At 41.5% G+C, this 20,000-nt stretch overlaps 1 protein-coding gene across 1 annotated transcript in view; it reads left to right on the top strand.

Annotated features, from left to right (window-relative positions):
* Window positions 1-20,000, top strand: part of UNC80 (unc-80 homolog, NALCN channel complex subunit) — a 5,631,640-nt gene that overhangs the window by 5,071,231 nt on the left and 540,409 nt on the right. The gene's annotated exons all lie outside the window — the stretch shown is intronic.

Raw genomic sequence — 20,000 nt, 5'->3', positions numbered from 1 at the left:
GTATGTGTGGGTAAGGGTAGGGAGGTGTAAGTATGACTGTGAGTGTTGGATTTGTTGGTGTTTGTGTATGTGTGATGTGTATTTGCGTGCGAGCGAGTGTAGAATGCTGTGGTGTGATTTTTTTTTTTCATTATATGCGATCCCAGAGTTGGTATATATAAGTAGGGTGTGTGTGAGGGGTGCAGGGGTCTTGCCCCCCTGCTTACATGTAGTGTAGGGTTGTGTGGTTTGTGTGCTGTGGGTAGAATGGTGTGTGTGTGTTATGTGGTGTATGGTGTATGTATGTTCGTGATTGTGTGATTTGTGATTGTGTGTTTCAGGATTGTGAATGGTTCGGCTTCATAGTTTCGAAATGCTGAAATTCGAGATTTCAGCTTTTCGAGATTATGAAGTGAAACTATATATATATATATATATATATATATATATATATTTATATATGGGTCTACTTCTGTTTGTCGAAAGCTTGTTCTTTCAAAAGACAGAAGTACAACCTCATTTATGGGAAACTGCACTTGAAAGTGCACTTTTGTGAATACCAGTTCACAGAAGCGGTAATAAACACAAAAAAGAAACACTACAAAGGTTGTTTTGCAGGGAGGCAAGCCCCCCTGCACACCCCCCCACACCACAGCTATTATATTTATATATATATATATATATATATATATATATATATATATATATATAACTAAATCCAAGATCACATTACAGTGGGGAAACAGGTACTGTTTCACCACTGTACCGTACTTCGGTGATGCAGTGTTTCTTTTTTGTTTTTATTTCTGGTTCAGTGAACCGGTATTTGCAAAAGTGCACTTTAGCATAAATGGGATCGTACTTCTGTCTTTCGAAAGAACGAGCTTTCGACAAACAGAAGTATTCCCACACACGCGTCCGTGCACACTCACACACACACGCACACACACATATATATATATATATATATATATATATATATATATATATATATATATATATATATATTTACATAGTTGGGTCCACTTTGTAATCTCGAAATACTGAAATGCCGAATTTCAGTATTTCGAGATTACAATCACGAATGCACACAACACTTAAACTGCATAATCACGGCATATTAGAATACCAAAAAAGTGTATAAATACCACCATGCCCCCAATACCCTGTAGAGGGCATACATAGTACAAGAAACAATGGTGTCCACAACGTACCTCTCCCCAGGAAGTTTTGGCAACATTTACAGAACCACGGTATCGCAAAAGGGGAAGAAAGTCCTAATAGTGGAGGGCTATGTATACCATGTAGAACGTACAGAACGTGTAAAAAAGTAATGGTGCTGTAAATGGAAGACAGCCGAAAAGTGTAAAGGTAGGGTAATTACTGTTACTGTACCTACCGGTGAGCTGCTAAAGAAGAGTTTCCCACATAATCATAGTGGTGATCCAACTGAGTTTGAGAAGTACACGCTATGTAGTGAGCTAAAACACAGGGCTGAAGTGTCCAGGGATGCACCGTGTCTGCTAGTGGAAGATGCCCTAGCTTCCACATTAGACGAGCTCTCCTGCAACAGATCGGGAGAGTCTGTCGGAAACAAACAGCAACATCTCATAACCCACACCTGAACCTACGTACACTCAATGTGCAGGACTATCCCATTAAAACAGGCAATTTTGTTGAAAAGAGGGTGGTAGATGTAGCTGGTGATACTGTGGTGATAGCCTTCAGTACAGTGAACAATCTGTTTGATCTCAGCCGTGCAACAATCTGGCTAATGGATGGCACATTCTTCTATAAAGAGGTAATGTGTAGACAGCTGTACAGCATCCACAGGCTGGCGCACTTTGGGGGATACAGCAAATCATTCGCCTTACTCTATTGTTTAATGAGTAAGAAATGTTTAAAAGCATACAATGCAATGTGGGACTGCGTGTTAACATTAGTGGAGTGAAGTCTAAAGGCTGTCTGTTCCACTTTGGAAGAAATGTGTGGCGAAAGGTGCAGCAGCTTGGCTTAGCTTCTCTATACAATATGCAGCTGTAATTTCAATTGGCTGTAAAGTCTCTCATAGCTTTAGCTTTCCTGCCCAAGGAGAAAGTTGTGCAGACTTATTCCACTCTGAAGGAGACATTTCCCGTGGAGGGGAGGGGCTTGGTGAAGTATTTCGGAGACTGGTATGTGTTCGGAAGGAAAAGGAAGTTTACAACTAGAACCAAGTCTTTCAGTAGGTTTCCCCCTTGTTCCCGATCTCGCTTTGGAATATCCATGATCTCAACACATTATTTCTGCCAAGAACACAGAATTCGATGGAGGTGTGGCACTGCCGCCTCAAATGTTTACTGGGTGCCAAGGCAACAGATCTCTCTCTACTAATGAGGACTTTGGCAAGGGAACAGGATAGGGTGGAGGACCTGAGGAACTGCCTAGCTAGTGGATGTCCACCCTCCCCTAAGAGACGTCAAATGGAGAGGAGGCACAGCCAGTTTGAGAGGATCCTCACAAATAAGGAGATGTATGACACACCATGGTTTCTGAAAGCAATAGCTAGAGTGCTGCAAATGTAACTGGGGAGTCTCCCACTAGTATCTCCGTGTTGGTGAGTTATGCACTATTCCTGTTGGGTACACTGTCGGTGTTGGGATTTACAATGGTGGAGGAAGCAACTACACAGCTGGGAAGTCACACCCTGAGGGTTTTACAACAGTGGTGGATGCAGCTATACAGCCGGAAATTCAGAGTCTATAGAAATAAAGACTCAACACTCATTTTTGCGATTTCGAGCTTTCGGTGATGTCAGTTTCGGGTTTGTTGCTTGTCGGTGTTATGTGCATTCGTGATTGTAGTCTCGAAATACTGAAATTCGACATTTCAGTATTTCGAGATTACAAAGTGGACCCATATAGATAGATGTTATAAGTTGCAGGTAATTAATGAATAAGTGGGCATTATTGGATAGAATTGTTTAACTAAATATTGTATGGGTACCCCTAAGTCTTAGGTAACCTTTCTGGAAATTCTTTAGACTTTATATTAGAACAGTACCCCATTGGCATTTCTGTGCAGAAATGGGCGTGTAGAAAGTGATTGACATGGAAAGAGAATATGACGTGACATATTAATCATGCATGATTGACAAGCCATGCAGATTTGCCAGTGCCATTGTGAATATTCATTGTTTAATCATATACGTCTTTAAAGTTGTGCAATCTCGGAGTTGGTCTTTTTAAGTGGGGATGTAGGAGGCTCAGCCCCCCCCACACATGGAGGGTGCAGGGGGCCTGCCTCCCTGCAAAAGCGAAAAGAGATTTCTTCAAAATGTTTTTTTTTTTTTTTTAAAAGAGGTTGAGAGTTCCTGTCCACCAAACTCTGGGGAGTAGCAGTGCTCTTAGCACGGAGTCATTTCAGAGTTTGGGTGAGAAAAGTGACTTGGACAAACAGAAGCAGTCCTCTCAGCACAGAGTTTGACAGTGCTGTTAAAAGGGATCCCTAACATACGTATTATCTGTCTCTGATATTGGCTTGTAATTTCCCTTGTGTCTGAAATTTGAATTTCAGTAAATCGCTAAGGATTAAAGTCAGTAAATAATGCCAAAATGTACACTTAACATTTAATTGTTGCCATCAACCAACAGTTTGCATGATATCTTAGAATCCTGGGTGATCAGCACTAAATAATATGTGGGCATTTCTGTAGTTTTTGCATACATTCTTGTTATCACTTTGTCTCCAGGCTTTTCGGTGTTAAAAAGGTTTTTGCTGATCAACTTATCCCCATATGCATATGCACTGCACTTGTTGAATGCCATTATGTATTACACTAGGGCAACTAGGGGAATACAACTGCTACAAATGTTAACATTGCTAATCCATATTAACTTTACGCAAATACAGTGCATTTATTTTTGAAGTCATTGAAAGCAGCTTCCACACTAGTAGAACTACTAGTTCAACACAAATATATATAAATACTTACTAGTCAGAATAAGCAATGTACAATTTAACCTGTTATTCATCCGGCAATCCTGAATGAATATTCATGTTGAGAAAGCACATCTAATGATGTTTATTCACACGTATAGGAAAAAAAAACATCATGCACAGAGAAGGGGTTTGGGCTGTTGTTGCTACTGCACATCTGATGGAGTAGTATTCTAATACAAGCCATTCTTTATTTAGGACCAAATGGCAGAAGTAGCTAAGATGGGGACTCCATAACAACCCCCACTCCAACTAAACCGAAAGCACATGCTTTGCAGTTGATAACCATGTGGATTGTTTGTGCTTTATTTATTTACTTGCGTGCTAACACAATTAAAAAAAAAAGGGGGGGGGGACATGATGCTGGCAACTCTGTAGAATATTGTACCCATTTTAACTTTACTGGTGTTAACTTCTTTAGAAAAAGAGGTCGGGGGGAGGTAATGGGACAGGGCACAGAACTTGTCAGAGAAGGCTAGAATATTTCAGATGAGGGCAAATTTTTTAACATCAGTTAGATTCTTTTTATCTATTGTTTATTCCTGCAAATCTTCTTGGAGGAATAGAGAACACATTTAAGGCATAATCCTGTATAAGGAGGGTGAGAGTATTACAAAAAAATGCAGAAGATTTCATTTTAGTTGCTAAATTCAAGCTGTGATCTTGGCTCATAACTGTAAACTGGTTTGATAGCTTGTGTCTTTCACCCCCCCCCCCCGAGTCATTAGGTTTTATTGTGGGGGGGGGGGTTGAGTGGAGACAAAACAGATAGCTTTAGGCTTTCTGCATGTAATTCCTGAGGAAGGTTTTACAGCTTTATCCTGGTAATTTCTTAGGAATTGTAAAATCCTTCAGTGGTAAAACTTTCCTAGCAACTACTATTAACTTATATATTCTTGTAAGTTGAGTTTATAAATTTGCAAACATGCTAATATACAAGTGTTTGCTTTGGATATTCACGTCATTTTGTGGCAAGAAGTCAGGGCTTTGTATTAGTGAAGTACATCGCAGGATGCGCAGTAGCAAGTCACGGCCAAACCATGCCTCCTCCCCCATAGATTTTCTGACTGCGCGGTTAAAGTACTAAATATTCATACATGTGCCATCATGAATATTGATGTCTCTGTTGTGCTGTGCAACGATCATACGTTGAAAACGGCCTGAATGGCCGTTACTCATAACTAAAGGTTATGTATCTGCTCAGCACTGGCACAGTATAATTGTTACAAGTCATACACCAGTTATTTAAGGAAATGAATAAGGATCTTGTATTTCCTAGCATTCTGTGGTTTTATAAACAGGATAAGGGTTAGAATAAGAAGGGGATTGTTAGAAGTCTTGGACCATTTTGTTGGGATGCACTTTTAAATTTGCAAACATTCTACTCTTACTCATCTTAGAGCAGTGTTTGATGAATTAACAGTGCTAATCTTTGTGCAAAGCACCGCAGAACCCAGAATACACTTGTAAAGAGCTTATGGGATGGATCACTGTAAAGATTAAATGTGAAAAGAATTGTCCCGTTCAGTATATATTAAAAAATTATTGATTCCAGATGAGGATGCATTCACCATTCATATGGTACCTTACAACAAAAATAACTATCCAAATGTTGGGGAAGTGCTTTATGCATGTTGGCCATTGTGGAGGGAACAGTATAGTCAGTATGCCACTTCCTATGCAAAATGTCGTGAAGGCATCAAACTGGCCATTGATAGTGTCAGAGTTCACAAGACTGTCATTCCTGGACAACCTGTTGGCATTCAGGCCTAGAATGTAAAGAACTGGTTTAATGGCAATTTTTTGAAGGTCCAGTAGAGAACATTGCATAAGCAGTTTTCACTTTGGTTTGCTAGTAATGGGCTTCATAAGTATTAAGCAAGGCACACTGCCATACCTGTCAACTTCTTAGCACAAAAAATCAGGACAAAACCAAAAACGGGGGGGGGGGGGGGGGGGGCAAAGGCCTAGAAAATATGGATAGATTTTAAATATTGCTCTTATACTTCAAAAGTTGACAGGATAACAGGTTCTGTGTTAACCTGCATTTTCTAAAGGGTATAAAGTCTGAAACTCTAATGTATGTCACTACTTACTGACTTCAGTTATCAATGATGTCCCAGAAAAACACAAATTTTATGTGGAACAAATCAAACTTATGAGGCAGAAATCTGGACATTAATGAAAAATCTGGACAGTTGAGAGGTGTAGACACTGCCTGTGATCTTGCAAATAAAGTGCAGTTTAGTCTTAAGTATGGGAAAGTGCAGTGAATGTTTCAGTAATGGGCCAGAAGGGAACTCTGTGTGTGTGTGTGTGTGTGTGTGTGTGTGTGTGTGTGTGTGTGCGTGCGTGCGTGCGTGCGTGTGTGCATGCGTGCGTGCGTGTGTGTGTGTGTGTGTGTGTGTGTGTGTGTGTGTGTGTGTGTGTATATATATATATATATATATATATATATACACACACACACACACACACACACACACACACACACACACACATATATACCTACATGCATGCACAGAGATGTGAATTCAGTTGTAGATTGATAAACCTGGCAACCAAGCTTCTCAACGTTTCTAGATGGATTACCTGACCTGTGGGTGCTGGGAACCTTCCTCTCCACATACTTAAATCATCATAAAGGGGTTCCAGCTTTGTACAGGGGTTTGGAAGTGCAGCAGCTAGGCTCCATTGTAGTTGTTACAGTCATATATTTTTTTACAGAAATCTATCTGTGTTTCACTTCTGTTTTGTACATGCAATAAAACAGCCATGGAGTGAGGTACTACCAATGTATGCATGATGTCAAATGGAAATCAGTATACATAGGTTCATAGGTAGGTACTAGGCTATCTGCCCGAAGGCATATAAGCCTAGCCAGAATGTGTTGGCTTTCGCTGCCCCCTTAGATTAGTTCCCTGTGTCTCTGTCCAGCAGAGCCATTGAAGTGATCCCTGGGGTACTCTTTCTGTTTCCCATCCACTCGTCAAGGTTTCTCTTGAAGAGTGTTAATGAGGAGCTCTGCCTAATGTAGATTGGAATCTTGTTCCAAAGCATGGGAAGTCTGGGACAGGAATCTATCCCTCCAGCATGTCCTATTTATTGTTGTGGTGAGGTTTAGATCCCTAGAGCGTGTGGCTCGAGGGGATAAGGTTTTCTTTAAGTGGAGCATGTCCATCAATTCTGGGTTGGACATGGCCTTGTATGTCAGGCAGAGATCACCTCTGAGTAGGCGATATGCAACCGAGTACAGCTGTAATTTCTTCAGTCGAGCTGCATAGGGCATTTGTTTGACATGTCAGTCATCAGTCATTTCCATGCCCATTTCCCCCTGTCAGTCATTACAGACATGACCACTTTTGTACAGAACTGGGTGCGAGGTACTTCACTGATACAAAGCCAAAATCAACAATACAGAACAAGAAAACTTTCAAGCAGAAGAAAATGGTACTCTAGAGTTACTTAGAAATCTGGTAGGTATATATATATATATATATATATATATATATATATATATATATATATATATATATATATGTATGATTAAAAAAAATCAAGTATAATAGAATGAAGGTTCCTTGTGACTTCGGGCAGAAAATGTTTGATTAGCGACTCCGTTTGGAGTCATGGTACATTTCTCAGATGTGGTTAGAAATGAAAATATGGCACATTCCCATATGATAACAGTGGTTTTTATTTTATGTCTTGTGCTTTGATTATGATTTGCACAGTCGTTTGTATAGTAAGATGTGAAGCTTAGTTTATTTAGCAACATCAATAGGCTTCATTGTTCTATTCATGTTCCGTATAATTCGTCTAAGGCAGTCTGCTTTTAAATAGATCCTTTTTAAATGTTCTTTAACTGCTTTCAAATGATTTTAATGTTTCCTATACATTCATTTTTCCAGTATTGTTTCTTTAAATTGGGATATACAGGGATAGATTGTTTGTTAGTGATTATTCAATTAGTGTTTCAATCAGTTGGTTTGAGCGCCAAGAATCTTTTGTATAAAAGGTTGCATTTACTGTTGTCTTATTACACCTGAAGAAGCGTAGTATACCTACGTGAAAGTGCTTGTGTCTTTGTTACTCCAAATAAAGAAGTTTCCTTTTACCAGTGACTATTTCCGTGTGGTGACTCCAGTGGATCTTGTGCTTCATATATATATATATATATATATATATATATATATATATATATATATATATATATATGTATGATTAAAAAAAATCAAGTATAATAGAATGAAGGTTCCTTGTGACTTCGGGCAGAAAATTGCAGCATATCTCTCAACTTCTTGGTTTAAGCTTTCTGGGCAAAGCCAAACTTAATCAAAAGACAGAAGCCAAAATCAGGAGAATTTAGAAGTATTGATGTAATACACTTCAAAGTTAATAGGACCATAGTTACTGTATCAGTGTGCATTGCCTGAGCAATAAGAGGTAAGAAACTGTACTATGTGGCGTTATTGACTGACTGTGGACATCGGTGATATATGAGAAAGTGAAACTTGTCGGTGGGACAATTAAAAAAAAGGGGGGGTCAATCTAGCATTCACTTAGGGGATCTACTTTGCCGTATAACTAACTCTGTGCTCTCATGACGTTGAGGCATACTGGGTATACTGTTTAGCTTATTGTATGGTAAATGCTACTCCATAAGTATGTTAAGATAAATTGTCAACTTCTTTAAATCATTTGTCTATTTTTTAGCAGATATATATTTGGAGCTCTTCATGGAGCATGGGTCATGTGCATGTACATTCTGGTGACCTGCCCACCTTTTGTTTTTTGTTAGCAAATGGGTGAATAGCTATAACTGACACCATAGAATAATAGTTTAAACAAATAAATGACATTTTAGATCAGCAGGTAAGTGTTGTTGTACTTTGAAGTGGTTGGATTTTACAAATCAGTAAATGAAGACCAACCTTTCATTTGAAATGGTATCTGAAGAAGTAATAATAATAATAATAATCCTGCGTTTAGCAACCTGCAGCAAACCAAGGATACATTTTATATTTCTGAAGGTAGAAATTTACAGCAGTGCAATACACCATAGATACTTTCGGAAAGGAATGCAAACTTAAAATGGTTTTCTGCTTGTATTCTGAATAGTTAACTTAAAAAAAAGTTGCAGGTTTGCAGAATGAATTGAAACTGCTAGAGCCAATTTCCCAAGCCATACGGCCCTTATTTTCTTGGTGGGATCACAAATTGAGACCGTTTAACAGTGTTATTGCCTCTGAAGGTATTGTCATGGTTGGTGACAGGCAGATTCATAATATTGCAGCAGTCCTGAACAAGGGTAGAGAGAGTAGGCAGATGGGCATTAAGGATGGCTTGATAAGGCAGTAAGCAGCTCTTGCAGTATAGTTTAGTGGTGTAACTGCTGCACATGTATGGCTAAGGCCCAGCATTGGTCAGTGGTGTGAAGGTTTGCTGGTTGAAACAAGATGAATTTTTTAGTTGAAGTGCATGTCATCATGCATTATTCACGTGTTTTATTGGGTTGCGTGCAGAAAAGGAAATCCAGGAGCCGTACATTATGCCACTCAGCTTTAGTAGGTGGGCATTAAGGTCAAATTATGGGGTAAACTGGCTAACAAGATAAAGGATTGGCAGGGTTTAGGCTTAGTCATAAGCTGTAATTAAATGAAACCTGTTTGGCAGGCACAGACATAGTTACTTCTGGGGCTGGCTCTACACCCTGAAAGGAAATGGCTTTGCTGGGTGTATACAGGCTGAAAAGAGAAATGAATTAGTAAATAACTGTGAAGATTCAGAGTGAGAAAGTTGTCACAGGTTTGGGAATATCCTGGTACTGAGGGGGAGAGGACATCACATATGTGAGTATGGTACACCTGGTACTTACTCAGTGGCCACATGATTAGTAGTAATGCACTGAAAGAGTAGCAACAAGTCTAACTTTTGGTTTGCAGCAGTATTTTGAAAGGTTAAATTGAATACTAGTATACCAGTACTCCACCATTACTCTTTACACAGAGTTTCACAATGAAGCCCCTTAAATGAGTTTAAGCCTGAGTGGTTGAGAATAAGGCAGTTCAAGGAGCAAAATGGAGTGGTGACAAAGGGGAATGTTGCTTCCCTCTCCAGAACAGATGGTGGTACAGTGTTCTGCAGTAGCTAAAAAGAGTTAGCGAGTTTCACAGGGTGAGTACAGTAGATCCTTAATGTAACACATAGATAATGTTACATTAAGAACAAGATAACATGACTTACTTTGCCATTTCTCGTGTAGAATTACTGATGTAACAATTCACAGGCATAACAGGTGACGGCAGTTTTTGGGAGACATTTGAATGGGAAATGGTTTGCAGTGTTATGATTTAAGGAATGATAATGAATACTGTCTGGCATCTATTTAGTTGGAGCAGTGTATGTCAAGTTGAGAGTTGCAGGAAAAGCACAGTATGTTGTGGGGCACAATGTGAGAGTAGTCAGCTAGCCATTTAAGCATGTGGGGAGGGGGACTAGCAGCACAGGGCAAGTAAAAAAGTTTCAGAGTTTTGTGTGTTATATTGTATTCGTTTAGGGGACGGATCAACAAAGCTGCTATATGCAGACGATGTGGCAGTACAGGCAGACTCTGAGCTAGAACTTCATTAAAGGATAGGAGAATGAAATGCAAATATGAAGGAACATTGGATGAAACTAAGCACAGATAAGATGGTGGTAATGGCAGCAAATTGAGGAAATCAGAAGAAGCTGAGAATAGAGCTAGAAGGGAAGATAGTGGTACAGGTAAACAGCTTCAAGTATCTGGAAGGAGTAGTTGAGGAGAAGGGTAGTCTGAATAAAGAGGTCAAAGCTAGAATCAGAGGGGCTGCAGTCAACTGGCATAGAGTATCAGGTGTAGTTTATGACAGAAGAATGCCAAAAAAGCTGAAAAGTAAGGTGTACAAGACAGTGGTGTGACTAGTACTGCTGTATGGTACAGAAACCTGGACAGTAAAGACAGAACAGTTGAAGAAGCTAGAGTTGATGGAAATTAAGTGCCTGAGAAAGGTGATAGGATGCACACTGTGGGACAGACGAAGAAATGAGGACCTAAGAGCAGAAGCCAAAGTAGCTCCAGTTGCAGAAAAGATCAACGAGAACAGATTATGGTGGTTTGGGTACGTGTAGAAAAGCAGAAGACAATCTGGTGAGGAAGATTTGGGACAGACAGAAAGAAGGTAAGAAGAAGCGAGGACGTCCACCAGAGAGGTGGATAGATTGTGTGAAAGAAGATCTGCAACAGTCAGGCATAAGTGTTGAAGAAGGCAGGAGTGTGGCACTGAATCGAGAGAGTTGGTGACAGTTAACACGATACCACGACCCCATGTAAAAAATGGGGCTGATGATGATGATGATGATGATTGTGTTTTGTTTGTATCTTGTTTACTGGGGTAGAACACTAACCAGAAATGACCATTGGCAGGCTTAGCCTGGGTTGTGCATTAAAACCAAAGTTCTACATCTACATGGCATTAACATTTAAAATACATGAAGGTAAGAAGCTATACACATGCATATTGCAGACTCACTTTCTCATTTTCAGTAGGACATGTTCATGCAATTATTGCCAGGAGAAGACCCAGCGCCTTACAGGATTCCACAACACCTTTGGGACAAGATGAAAAATGGATATGAGGCTTGATAGAGAAAGCATTGCATCCAACTACACAAGTACGTTATTAGAAGTGTATTGTCCATTTTATAGAAACAACAGCTGATGCAGGGTGGCAAGTAAAATGGTCATTAACTATACCACAACTATTAAGCTACATTTTTAGTTTTAAAAAGTTGAGTATGTTTAAGTGTAGTCTTGGTGCACATGTGTGGCAAAACTTAGTTGGTATCATGTGGCAGGACACCACACAAGCATTTGCAATTAGAAAGATACTCCAGTGTTGGGCAAGACTGGAGGTCAAGATAGCAGATGAGCATCAGTCCATCAAACCAAATAATTCTGCATGGCTACAGAGAGTTTTGAGAGAGGTATGTAGTTTGGAATATGAACTGCAGCTGTTTCAGATAGCACATTTAGTAGCATTTTGCGGCTCGTTCTGGATGTCTGAGATAGTGCAGTGAAGTAAGTGTGACAACCCCACAAGGTTTCTAGAGCTCACTGATACTAACCTAGAGGCTGACAGGGCAGGAGTTCATGTGAGGAAGAGTAAAATGAACTAGCTTGGAAAAGGAGTATGGCAGAAGCTTGAGCCTCCGAAGGATAGAGGGTGGGACATAGTTACCTGATTTAAGAAGTACCAGGTGATCCATGCAAGTGGTGACACACTGTCCTTGTGTCTCAGAGATTATGCTCCCTTATGTAGTTACCAATTCAGTGGAGCCCTGAAAAGCCATAGCAAGGCTGGGTCTTGACATTAGCAAGTTAATAGCTTATTCCTTCAGGATAGGAGTCACATCACTTGCCCGTGCAAAAGGAGCATCAGAAATTGAGTTACTGAGCTTAGATCAGAGATCACAAGCTTATAGAAGATGTGTCAGATCATGATGACTAATGAGCATTCTGTTTAAAGCAGCTGACAGTGTGGATTCTGAGGCATTCTTTCATGTACCATGCAGCCAGAGAATTGGGTGAATCTGGCTAGGAAGGAGAGGAATGCAGTGGTGGCATCTGCTGACAGCTTTAACAGAGTATTCTGAGTCATTACCTGAACCAAGTTTAATTGTATTACATGTAGGGGGAAATAACATGACAAGCAGCCCATTGTACCTCAGAAAATAAAATTGGTCAATGGTCAAGGCATGTGTGCAGTCAGAAATATTTCCTAGACCAGTCCAGCAGGGAATAAAAGGGGTAGGAAGTTGACCAACAGATTCATTAGACAACAGGTAAGAGAACGGGTCTACTTCAGTAGACCAAAATCCCACTTACCTGACTTTCAAACAACCGAGACGCAAAGCCTGAAACTCCACAAGACCAACCACTCATTACACTGACAGATCACTAAGAGTAAGTAACCGCCCACCTAACCCCAAAAACACACTAACACCGAAGCAAAGAAAACCCACCCATGTGGTGGGCTTTGCCCCCCACACCTCCCTATGTGGGTGGCTTCACCCCCTAACTAAATATACCAACTCTGAGATCACACTACCGCAGAGGTAAGGGGCAAAGGTCAACATGCTGGCAAAGCGGTTACTTATCCGTACTCATCTGTCGGTGTTCCGAATGGTTGGTTTTGTGGAGTTTCAGGTTTATCGTCTTGGTGTTTTGAAAGTCGGGTAAGTGGGATTTTGGTCTACTGAAGAAAACCCAAGAGAACTAGGGGGTTGGGTACTGCACCATGCTAATATCAATTCACCAGAACTGCACAGAAGTGATGGAGTTCACTTGTCACATTCAGGAACAACGTTATTTATAGAGAACCTTAATGAAGGAATGGCAAAGTAGGCAGATGTGCCTGGGGGAAAGATGGCATGTAGGACAAGGCATCTTCCTGTGGTGGAAGGACAGACTTGAAAAACTAAAACTGCAAAGGAGTGTGCTTGGCCTGGGGAGTGGTGTAGGCTCGTACAGCTTGGACCCTCTCTGGGTGAGCGACTCTGTGGTGTAGCAGGCTGGCAGGAGGCCACAGCCTGGGGTCCCGCAAGTGGCAGATCCCTTTCAGCCACTGGCATATGGCTGAAAGGTGACAGGGAACTGTCGGTGTTTGGTTGTAGATCCTTTCAGCCATTGGTGTTGGTTGAGCATTTACAGGGATTACAGTGGTATGTTATGGCCTGAGCGATTAGATTTGACTTTCTTCCAAGTTTTGCCCTCTGCACACATCTGAATATTCTTGCTTGGCATTGATTTGATTGGTATTGACTTATGATCTGACACTGCTTTGACACCTAATTTGGTTGGCTTAATAAATACATGGCCATGGCCATTTCTTCTAAACAAGTGTGTGGTGTGATTTGTAAAATAATGCGCATGCTTATTTTCATCCAAGGCAATGAGTGAACAGATAACACAGGCATAACTCACACCTTCTTTCTCCTAATTTTAGTTTCCCTACTGATTTCCTTGCGCATTTAAATATCAACAGGGGTTCATAAAGGGTACCGCAAAGTGTAGACTAATGTACACTTAGTGTAATCATTCTGAGTGACTAGAAAACACAAAAAATGTATACGGATGTTCTAGAATACATATTGTCTACACTTAATGTAGGCATTAATGAATCTGGGCCAAAGACTATTTTCTTTTCTTTTTTTAAGTTGTGTGCTGCAGCTGATGACAATAAGATATCTTTATGAATGTAATGATAGGCTGCATTATTATTACAGCAGCAGTAGAATAAAGACGTAAAAGCTGCAGTTTTGTAAGTTGCTTGCTACTGTTGGTAATAGTAAGAGTTCCTTATGGAAGTGGTAACAGGGTGTGTTGTTATCCCAAAAGATTTTTTACTAATGTTTTGAGAGTGTTGTACTAACCATGAGCAGAGAGCAACAGAAGCAGTTCCTTAATTGATGAGATCATAGGATCAGCTTTGTTTCTATTTATTCAGGCAATCTGCCTGATGTAGTATGCATTAACTAGCATGGTTTAGATGATTCATTTGGGGAGTATTCATGGTATAGTGTGCAGTTTTCCTTTAATCTTCCTTGCTTTATTTAAAAAAGCAATATGTCTCTTCTGGACCACTCCCCTGCTTTATAAAAAAAAACATTAAATATGATGTTCTTCATCTCACATTGCTGCAGTCCTTACATATGGGTAGTCCGCTGTCCTCGGTCGGCCCGAATACCAAAGTATTAGGCTGACGTCGGTCAAGGCGCTTAAAACTGACATCAGGACATCAGGGTACAAAAGCGCATGACCGACGTCATATCCTCAGTCTTTTTTGCCGCATGGTCCGATGCAGAAGCAGCGTTGCAAGTGCCGTTCGGCGTTCTGAAATTTTTCGAGTTCGGAGTTTCAGACCGAATCCAAGTTGGCTAAGTACCCCGTTGGGGAATATTTTGGTTTTTTCTTGCCTCAGTGTATTACCGGATGTCAGAAAAAGTGAATAACTGTATTTCTTGTGGGAAACAGATACCGCATAGGGATTATCATTCTTTGTGCATTCCTTGTTTGGGGCCTGAGCACGACGTAGTCGGGTGTCGCTTTTGTGCTAGGTTCAATAAGCGCACTATTAAGCGAAGGTTAGATTGTGCTAGGCTGGTCTTCGGTAAGCGGTGCAATTATAATATGCCGTCGGATTCTCCGGCGCCCGCTTCCACGAAGAAGCGCAAAGACAAAGCAGTTAAACCCAGGCAAGATGAGTCGTCCGTTCCGGACGCCGGTTCTTTAGAGGCTTCAGTGGAACCGGTGGTTCCGATGGAGGCTTCTCTGGAGTCTCAGGGGGAGACTTTGATTTTGCAGGATGTGGCCTCTCAAGAGGCAGGTCAGGCTGAAGGGGCTTCTCAGGTTACTGTACTCCCCTCCCTTCCCAGGGTGGTTAGGCCCTCTCCTTCTGTTTCCAAGGCTTCTTCCAGAGGCAGGCCAGGTTTAGCTTCTGTTGGTGTCACTCCTAGTTCAGCAGGGTCTGTGCCTAAGAAGCACATGCTTAAAATGGCAGAAGATTTGATTACTCTGATTAGAGGTTCTTTGCCCCCTCCTGATAAGAGGCCTAGGGTGGAGCCAGAGTTGGAAAGTTTTGAACAGACTTGGATGTTTCAGAGTCTTCGGCTGAAGACTTGCAGGAGTACTCTCCTTATTCTGATTCTGATGCAGAAGATTCCACTCCTTCTGCTTCTCCTCCAGAGGATTTTTCTTTTTCAGAGACACTTCATTCTATGAGGGAACATTTTAAGTGGGAAGGTCAGGACTTCTCTGATTCACGGAAAAGGCTTAGGGAATTTTGTTTTACCTCAACATAGGCCCTTAGCTATACCCCTGTTCTGGATGTTGTGCAAGATGTGTTTTCAGAGGCTTCACTTAATCCTGATTCTCTGCCTCCTGCGCCTGTTAAACCGGATAGGTATTACAGGGTGCCCGAGTCTCATAAATATCTCTATAAGAGTCCTAGGGCGGACCCAGAAACTATTAGTCAGGGACCTAAGGGTGTCAGGGCCTCTGTTGTAAAAAATCCGGTTCCTCTAGATAAAGAGGCCAGAGCTTTGGATAGATGGGGAAAGAAGGTCTATACATCTTCTACCTTAGCAATGAGGGCTTTGAATTGCCAGTTTCATATGTTGAAATATCAAAATTTTCTTCTTTCTCAATTGAAATCTAAGGTGGATGCTCTGGCAGAAGGCATTGAGTGTAAAGAATTACAAGATTTGGTGCATGTCTCTGAACAGGTGGGTAAGCATTCTTTACAATGTGGTTTTGATGCTTTGCAGGCCTCTTCTAGGGTGGCGGCCACTGGTTCAGTTCTTCGCAGGCACGCCTGGCTTAAGGATCAGAATTTATCTGACCATGTTAAGACAAGGATTTTGGATGCTCCTTTGCAGTCTGAAGTGTTGTTTGGTCCACCTGTGGAGTCAGTCTTGAAGAAAATGGAAGACAAGGCTAAGTCTATGCAGACTGTTAAAGATTTTTTGCAAGTTCAGCCTCCGAAGTTTAGTAGGAATTGGCCTGCTAAGGGGTGGACGTATCCTTCTTATGATTCTCAGTCTAGGGGTAGATCTAGACGTGGTAGGGGCAGAGCTCAGGGTTCCTTCAGGCCTAGAACAGGGAGTTCACCTGCACAATCTTCGAGTGAGGGCAGAGGCCAGTCTTTTCGTAAACAGGCCCAATGACCTACTTTTTCAGCTGCCAGATCCTTCTTGCCTGGCAGCACCTTTGGGGGAACGGTTGGCGCTCTTCAAGGAAAATTGGATTTTAATTACCCAGGACAAATGGGTATTGGATATCATACACCAAGGTTACAAGTTTTATTTCCATACCTTGCCTCCTTTCAAAGGCATGCCAGACGTTCCTCCTCAGCAAAGACTAGAGGCTCACAAACAGATTTCTCTACTACTTCAAATAGGAGCTATACAACCGGTCCCTCTGCCAGAAGTGGGCCTAGGATTTTATTCTCGCCTGTTTCTAGTACCAAAGAAAGGGAACACGTGGAGACCAATTTTGGATTTATCTATCCTCAACGCATATCTGGACATTCCCAAGTTCAAAATGTTGACGTTACAACAGCTTTTACCTCTGCTGGGCAAAGATCACTGGATGGTGACTCTGGATCTCAAGGAGGCTTACCTTCATGTTCCTATCAGGCCCAGTTGCAGAAAGTATCTGCGTTTTCGGGCTGGGACTTTTCATTATCAGTTCTCTGCATTGCCCTTTGGCTTATCTACTGCGCCCAGAGTGTTCACGAAGGTTCTGGCTCCAGTGGTAGCTTTCTTCAGGCTAAGAGGAATACAAATCTATCCTTATTTGGACGATTGCCTGATTCTGGCTCAAGGAAAGGACGAACTTCTTCATCATTTACAGTATGTGATGGCAGTGTTAAGATGCCTAGGGTATTCTGTGAACGAAATAAAGTCCAGTCTAGTACCCTCTCAGGACATGTGCTTTCTGGGTGTGAGACTGAATACAGCATCCCAGATGGCCTTTTTGACCCCGGACAAACAAAAGAATCTTCCTCTTTATTTCCATCAATTGTGTCGTCAGTCCAGGCTGACTGCAAGGACAGTCCTTCAAGCCTTGGGGTTCATGGCATCTTGTATTCTGGTACTTCCCAATGCCAAACTGCATATGAGGAAGCTACAATGGTATCTCAAAATGTATGGACTAACACTGCCAAGATATGGACACTGTCATTCAGATAATACCTTGCATTCAAAAGGAATTTTTGTGGTGGGCTCAGGAATGTCACCTAAACAAGGGACTCTCTGTGGCCCGACCAGAGGCGAGTCAGATTCTAACGACAGATGCCTCAGACAAAGCTTGGGGAGCTCATCTAAATGGAAAATGGGTACAAGACACGTGGCCTGCCAGACTGCAACATTTACATATCAACTTGAAGGAGATGTTAGCAGTCCAATTTGCATTGATAGCTTTCAAGGATTTACTTCTTCCAGGGCAGGTGTTGATTCAAACAGACAACACAACTGTCATGTGGTACATCAACAAGCAAGGGGGACACATTCATACCCTCTATGCAGACAAGCAATGATTTTGTGGGAGACTGCTCTCAGTTTACAACTAACTCTTCAGGCAAGGTTTCTGCCAGGAGCACAGAACTCCTTAGCAGATGTGTTGAGCAGACAAATTATGGATCCCCACGAGTGGAAATTGGATCCTCATGTATTTCAAGAATTGACAGTGTTATGGGGAACTCCAGACATAGATCTGTTCGCTTCTCCACTAAATTACCAGTTGCCAAAGTTTTGCACAAAAAGGTTTCATCCCACAGCTTGGAAAGTGGATGCTCTCTCATTCAATTGGAGCAATCTTCACGTGTATGCCTTTCCACCACTGCCTCTCCTCCCAAAGGTACTCCTGAAGGTCAGACAGGACAAGCCAACCATGATTTTAATTGCTCCGGATTGGCCTCGGCAGCACTGGTACCCATTACTGAGAAGTCTGGTACGGGAGCCTCCATGGCCTTTGCCTTCGATTCCACACCTGCTGTCTCAGGAGAACAGTCATTTACTCAATGTTAAACTTCACTCTCTGCATCTAACAGCCTGGCATATTCTGTTTTAAACCCTGGAGGGTCTCAGCTTCCACAACAAGTTTTGAATGTTATTTTGGAGGCCAGAAGGCCTAGTACAAGAAAAGTTTACGCAGATAAATGGAGGAGATTTTTAATTTGGAGTACAGCTAAGGACTTTGATGTTTCTAAACCTAATTTAAGTGTTGCTCTTCAATACCTTACTGAGTTATTGGACAAAGGTTTGTCCTTATCCTCTATAAAGGTTCATGCTGCAGCAATTTCTGCTCACTATGACTGTGACCCACCATTATTTTCTCATCCTTTGTTTAAGCAATTCCTTAGAGGGGCAAAGAATATAAGACCCCCACGTAGAGCTCCTACTCCTGCTTGGGATCTCAATTTTGTGTTGGAGAAACTCACTCTACAACCTTTTGAGCCTGCAGCTACTGCCGAGTTGAAATATTTATCATGGAAGACTGCTTTTTTGTTGGCCATTACCTCTGCGAGAAGGGTTTCTGAATTACAGGCCCTTGTGGCGGTTGAGTCTTTCTTAATTTTCCACAAGGATAGGGTGTCTTTGCGTACTAACCCTTCCTTTATGCCTAAAGTGGTTTTTAGTGTGGCTTTAAACCAAACTATTCATTTGCCTACTTTTTATGCAAACCCCCAAAATAAAGGGGAGAAGATTTTGCACACTTTGGATATACACAGACAGTTGCGATATTATTTGAGCAGAACTAAAGGGTTCAGGCAGTCTCAGCAGTTGTTTGTTTCATTTGCTTTGGGTTCTCAGGGCAAACCTGTTTCAAAACAAACTATTTCTAAGTGGATTGGTTTTTGTATTGCTTTCTGTTATTCCCATCATGGTAAGGAGATTCCAGCTGGGATTAGGCCTCATTCCACTAGGGCTACTGCCACTTCTACAGCTTTTTTCAGGGGGTGGCTACTAAGGATATTTTGGAGGCAGCTACTTGGAGTTCAGTGCATACTTTCTCTAAGCATTACCACCTTCCACTTTATTCTAAATCTAGGGCTGGATTTGCCACTGCAATTTTACAGGGCATTTTGGCAGCTCCTAATGCTTTATAGTTTTGCCATCCTCCCTTACCTCTGCTTTGGGATTCTACCCATATGTAAGGACTGCAGCAATGTGAGATGAAGAACATAGTACAGTTTTGTACCTACCATAAATGTAGATGTTCGAAGATCCACATTGCTGCAGTCCAATTTACCCTCCCTCCTTCCCCTCTGTAGTTAGAGGTGGTTGTGTGGTTTGGGTTGTAAATTTTGTAAATGTGGTTAGTGCAAGGGTGGTTGGTGGTTCTTTGCTGTTTTTTGGCTTTGGCCTTTCTTTTTAGGGCCTTCTGACATCTGGGGCAAGAAAAGACTGAGGATATGACGTCGGTCATGCGCTTTTGTACCCTGACGTCCTGATGTCAG

The sequence above is a fragment of the Protopterus annectens genome, chromosome 2.part0, assembly GCF_019279795.1.
Source record: "Protopterus annectens isolate FY-2018-M chromosome 2.part0, PAN1.0, whole genome shotgun sequence".
Taxonomy (NCBI): Eukaryota; Metazoa; Chordata; order Ceratodontiformes; family Protopteridae; genus Protopterus; species Protopterus annectens.
This window is presented reverse-complemented; position numbering and strand designations above follow the sequence as displayed.